The sequence below is a fragment of the Andrographis paniculata genome, unplaced genomic scaffold (assembly GCF_009805555.1).
Source record: "Andrographis paniculata isolate CXL003 unplaced genomic scaffold, ASM980555v1 Contig57END, whole genome shotgun sequence".
Lineage (NCBI taxonomy): Eukaryota > Viridiplantae > Streptophyta > Magnoliopsida > Lamiales > Acanthaceae > Andrographis > Andrographis paniculata.
The window spans coordinates 4,720,596-4,726,795 of NW_026137592.1; the positions used below are offsets into that span (position 1 = coordinate 4,720,596).

At 24.1% G+C, this 6,200-nt stretch overlaps 1 long non-coding RNA gene across 1 annotated transcript; it reads right to left on the reverse strand.

Annotated features, from left to right (window-relative positions):
- Window positions 1–343: 343 nt before the first annotated feature.
- Window positions 344–950, reverse strand: LOC127256817 (uncharacterized). Its single transcript, XR_007839905.1, has 3 exons — window positions 827–950; window positions 566–687; window positions 344–484 (listed from the first exon to the last, which is right to left on the reverse strand). It is a non-coding gene; the product is annotated as an uncharacterized LOC127256817 (long non-coding RNA).
- Between the last annotated feature and the right edge of the window lie 5,250 nt (window positions 951–6,200).

Sequence of the window (6,200 nt, forward strand, 5' to 3'; positions counted from 1 at the left end):
TTGATAGTAATGTAATATTACTATCTTAACAAAGAAGTACCAATGCCAAATCATTCGTCAACATCAATATTACTAATAGGAAATACGTAATGTTACTACCTAAACGGCAGTACCGATTCAAAATACAATAGATTCCGTTCACGGAGTTAGTACTGCTACAACTAATTCCAAATACAAAACGTTATACCTAGACGGTAGTACCAATTCAAACTACTAAACCGAACAAACATACAACCAACTTCGATAATCCATTTCACAGAATTCGCTGGCAGAAATTTTTAATGGCATACATACACATAGTATCACTAGCACAACACAACATACGACAACAATAAGTTTCAATTCCTTAACTTTTTGCTTCAAATTCATAATTTTGGCCTCTCGATCATTCATCTTCTTTAACAACCCAGGATAATAACCTTGGCTCGAGGACACATATGAAGATCTTCCCACAAAAAAAACTGCACCCGGAGCGTGTTCCTCTCTACACATAATCCACACGTGATACAATGAGTGTTCGTCTTATACTATATCGTATGCACCAATTCATAACATAAATTCTTACCTTCGATTTGATACAACAATTGAATCTCTTCCCAGGATTTTCGACCGTCCATGAAGTACGGAATATCGATTTCATTCCACAGTAGCATTCCACCTCGCCAGGTGCAAACGACGATGCTCTACCTTCGAACATCAACACATTTCGAAATGTATAATCGATACACATAAAGCAACACCCAGTAATCAATAACTTCGCCAAGATTGGAAGACTAATCACCCTACGAAATACAAGATTTTAGTAAAAGGAAAAAAAAAAACTCACCGGAACTACTATGAATGCTTCTCCATTCTCCACTCGTGTCGTGTCGACTAAAGAATCACATTGGAAGACAAATGATTTGATGTCCGTAGACGAAGGAAGCGGCGGTGAGCTGCCGCAGTGGATGAGATTGACGATTTACGGATCGATTGAGGAATTTAGGGTTCTTGAAAATCAATTGGGGGTGTGTTATGGATCTATTGGCTATGGTAAATTTGTTGTTTTTTGCAATTTAGCCCGATATTTGGTCCAATCGGGCCAAATTGCAAAAAAGAACAAATATTAGTTTCAATTTTTAATTTTTTAATTTCCGGCACGTCACTTGCCGACGACGACCACATCATCTGACATGTCAACACCGGCGAGTTATACGTCCACAACGGCCAATCCACGTCTGCATACGTGACCGACACGTGATATTTTCCGGCGCCGGAGGATATAAATAAGGCTAGAGAAAGAGTTACTGTCCTATTTTGAGAAATTGAAAAATACATGTCTAAAAACGATAATTTGACCCACATATATATTAGGCAATTTTTGCAATTTTCCCTAAAATCAATTATGTTAATTATATATAAATATGTATTTTTTAATTTCTTTGTATTATATATAATTTTATTTTTATAAATTAATATTATTTAAATATTTATTATTTAAAATTTTAAAGTATTTTTATTTTATTTATTTTTAATCAAATCATATTAATATAATACACAAATTAAACAGCTTAAAAAAATTTCTAAAAATTAAACACTTTTCTCCATAAATATTACAAAGAATACACATTATTTTTTATATTATCGACATAATTTCTCATATCTAATATTAAAAAAAAAAAAAACCAAACAAACACCTAAAATAATATTTTAAATCAATAACCTTGCGATCAGGTCTACCTCCGTACCACCAGTTTATCCTACGGAACTTTAACTTTAGCTTTATCATTCTATTATATATTTAAATATAGGTTGAACATTATGCTTTGTAAAGGGTAAAAAATTAAAAATCAAATAATGAGAATTAAACAAAATTAAAATAAAATCATATCATACCATACACACAATTTTTATATATTACCCGGTCCGGCTCTAAGTTTCGTATTTACTTTTTGCATGTCGATCTTTGAATATTAATTATTATATGAAAACGTAGTACAAATTAAAAGAAAATGACAAAAATACTTCTATTAGTGTCTTATAATACTATTATAATGACATTTGTGCAAAAAATTATACAAATATAAAAATATTTTTTTTAATATTAAGTACAATAATGCAAAATGTATTGTACATAAGATCCTTACAGCCGAATAGAGTATTATATAAATATTTTATTTTATTCAAACAGTAAATTAAATATATATCACAATAAAAAATTAATTAATAATTAGTACTAATCTTGAAATATCAAAATACAACCAAACAAAAATAATAGCAAACTCAATAAAAATCAAAATATATAAATATATAGATAGGTATGCAAGGGTGCATTTTCATTGATTGATAAATTATCTAGTGACATAAGAAGGAGATATGACATTTATATATTTATTTATTTATATAAATTAGGTTGGTGTATCGAACATGTGAAGCCAATAAATGTAGAAGAACATGAAATAGGATGGAAGGATATATAGGGTTTTATGGGTTTATTTCATTGTGTTTTTCACAATATCACTTCATAAAAATATTATATCAATTGTTCTTTTTTAATATATAAATTAAAAGTTATTAGGGTATGTTTCTTTAGCAAAGTTTTTTTTTTTTCCAAATTTTATTATTTGGATCTTTGTTTCTTGATAAAAAAAAATATTTTTTTATATCACAAAACATCTCATCAAACATTATTTACTTTTCTCTTTGTTCTTTTACATTTATTTTCATTTTCCCCTCAAAATCATTATAATTAATACTCCCTCCATCCCGGAACTAAATATTCATTTGCCTTTTGCACGTAGTTTTAGAAATATTAGTATTTCATTGAGATATTGAGATATAGTAAGAATAAAGTAGAAATGACTAAAATAACTTTATTTGTATGTGTGATATAAAGGTAATGACATTTGTGTAATATATTGTAAGTTGTAAGGATATTTGTAATGTTGGGTAGATAGTACAGTTACTAAAAAAAAATGGATACTTTGTTATGGAACAGACTAAAATGGAAAAATAGATATTTTGTTATGGAACGGACTAAAATGGAAAAATGGATACTTTGTTATGGAACGGACTAAAATGAAAAAATGGATACTTTGTTATGAAACGGACTAAAATGAAAAAAATAAATACTTTGTTATGGAACGGACTAAAATGAAAAAATGGATACTTTGTTATGGGAAGAGAGTATTTATTTTTCATTTAGATCTTCATAAGAAAAACTTTTTTTTTTTTTTTAAATCTAAAACCATTTAAAAAGTAAACGAATATACAAGCAATGTTTGTATAGCACGACAAATCTCGTTTTCTAGATATAACTTATTATTACTACAGGTTAATTTATCGCATCATGACAAAAAACCTCATACTAATCTACTATTACTTATGTAATAATAATAATAATAATAATAATAATAATAATAATAAGAGTATGTTAAATAAAACAATGAAATTACCTAACAATACTTCCTCCGTCCCATAATAAAGTATGTATTTCTTTTTTTTGTTTAGTAATTTTACTATCTACCTAATATTACAAATACCCTTACAACTTACAATATATTACACAAATATCATTACCTTTATATTACACATACTAATAAAATTATTTTAGTCATTTCTACTTTAGTCCTACTATATTTCAATATAATACTAATATTTCTAAAACTACGCATAAAAAGCAAATGAATATCTAATTGTGCAACGAATGGAATATTAAATATAATTATAATCTCTAAGAGTAAATATAGGTAAAAATATATGTAATTGTTAATTGAAGCCGGCCGGGTCGATCTGGATGGGTTTATACATATATATCGTTTCATCTGCCGGCTAAGGACTGCATGCGCTCAATTGTCTCCAATACTAATAATAATAATAATAAATAAATAAATAAAATAATAATAATAATAATAATAATAATAATAATAATAATGAAATTAAAGTCACGAGAAATGGTCATGGCAGCGGGCAGTGACCATTGCGTGTCACAACTTCTCTGAATCATTATTTATTTTCTCCAAAGTACAATCGGCTAATCAAATTAAACCTTAAATATGCATCAGTTAGAAATTCCTTGTGTTCATTCTTCTCATGATTCTTTATATGTTTGTGTTTTGTATTTTAAGTATAAAATCAAACAAATGCTCCTTTCGTAACGCCAAAATGTCTCCCTTTTTCTTTTTAATTAGTATATTAAAATATTATTATTTTATTAGTCAGTGAATATGTATAATATAATTTTAATATTTTTATTTTTATTTTTATATATACAATAAAAATATTTGTAACAGTAGAATCGGTAAAAATAAATACACAAAAAATCCAATTCGGTTAAAAAAAAAATCATACATGGGCTTAAATTTTAAGTCCAGATTAATTTGGTCCGGGCCAACATAGTCCGGTTTAGAGCCTATGTCAAATCTAAGCCTATTGAGCTTGGTTGGATTGATTTAAAAGATAAGTAGTAAAAAACAAAAGCCAAAAGTAGAAGACAATTCGATTTTGATGAATTATTGTAAAAATAGTATTTTGTAAAAAGATCTGTTTGGACGTTGTAGAGTTGAAATATTTTTAAATTGTTAAAATTATTCAAAAGGACATGTTAATATAATAGTAGCATTTTTCGATACAAATTTTATAATTTATTTTTAAATTTTATTAATTATATTTAAATATATTACATTAAAGTATGAAAAATATTTTTAAAAATTTGATTATTTATATTTTAAAATTTAAATTTAAAGTAATATATCACTTAAAAATAAAATTTCAATATAATATTAAATTATTTGTATTTTATTATTTATTTTAAAAATTTATAAACTATATTTAATAATTTTAGTATAATTAAAAAATTTTATATATCATATTTAAATTTGATATCTCAATTTTAAATTTTAATTCAAGTATCATATGTGAATTAAAAATAATACTAATATAATTATTTTTAAATATTTGTTAAAATATATATATAAATGATTTATTTTTATATTAGATTATAGTATTATATTTATTATTATTATTATTATTATTATTATTAAATATAAAATAATAATTTTAATTGAAAAATGTTTTTACTTATTTCATAAGTTAGCATCGCTGTGTTTCTGAAAAAAAAAATACTTTCAAAAAGCTGCTTTTACTTTTGAATATAAGTCAATGCAAACAGTTACAAAATATTTTTTTTTAAATAAAAGCCAAAAGCTTCGTCGACAAGTCAATCCAAACAGGATCTTAGACGGTGCCGGCCATCTTGATTTATTTAAAAAAAACAAAAACCAAATATTGTTTTTAATATGATATAATAAAGCTGAAGCAAATTATTATTATTATTATTATTTTGCTCAAAACAATACTTTTATTGGATTCGACACATAGTTTAAGGAATAATAATATTATATTAAAAATTTATATAAAATATATTGTAAAAGATTAAAATATTCTCGGGAGTGTATTTTTATAAAAAAGTAATTACATTGTGTAATGCGAAAAACTAAAGATAATTTTAGGTAACATTGATAGTTTTAGAAACAAGACTATTGTTTTGAAACGAACGGAAATGAAAAAATAAGATTATTTTTTTAAACAAAAAGAATATATTTTAGTAAAGTTAAAGTTGAATTGGTTGAGTATTTTCTCTTGTACCAAAAGTACAAGGTTCTATTCTCATTTTTTCATTATGTTTTAAAAAATATAAATTAAAGGGGTGTATTTAATTAGAATTTTAATGGATTTGTTTGAATTTTAAAAAGTCTGTAGATTTGAGTGAATTTATAAATTTTATAGAATTTATGCAGAATTTAATTGATTTTGTTTATAAATTTATATGAATTTTAATATATTTGATTGAATTATTTATTGATTTCCATATACTTTATTAGAGTTTATAAATTTGTGAATTAAATATTTTTTTTATTGATTTATATAATTTCAAATATATGTACACTTGTATGTATATAAAAAAATTTCAAATATTTAACAAAAATATTAAAAGTATATTAGTTCTAAAAAAATATATTTATTATTATTCTCATTTTTAATTTTTAATTTTTAATAATAATAATAATAATTTTAAATTTATATTTTTTGTTATATTATTATTTTGATCGAATTTATTATATTATATTATATATATTCAACGTAATTAATTTTTATTTTGTAACAATTTATTTAATTGTTATTATTATTATTTATACAAATTTTTATATAAAAAATATATT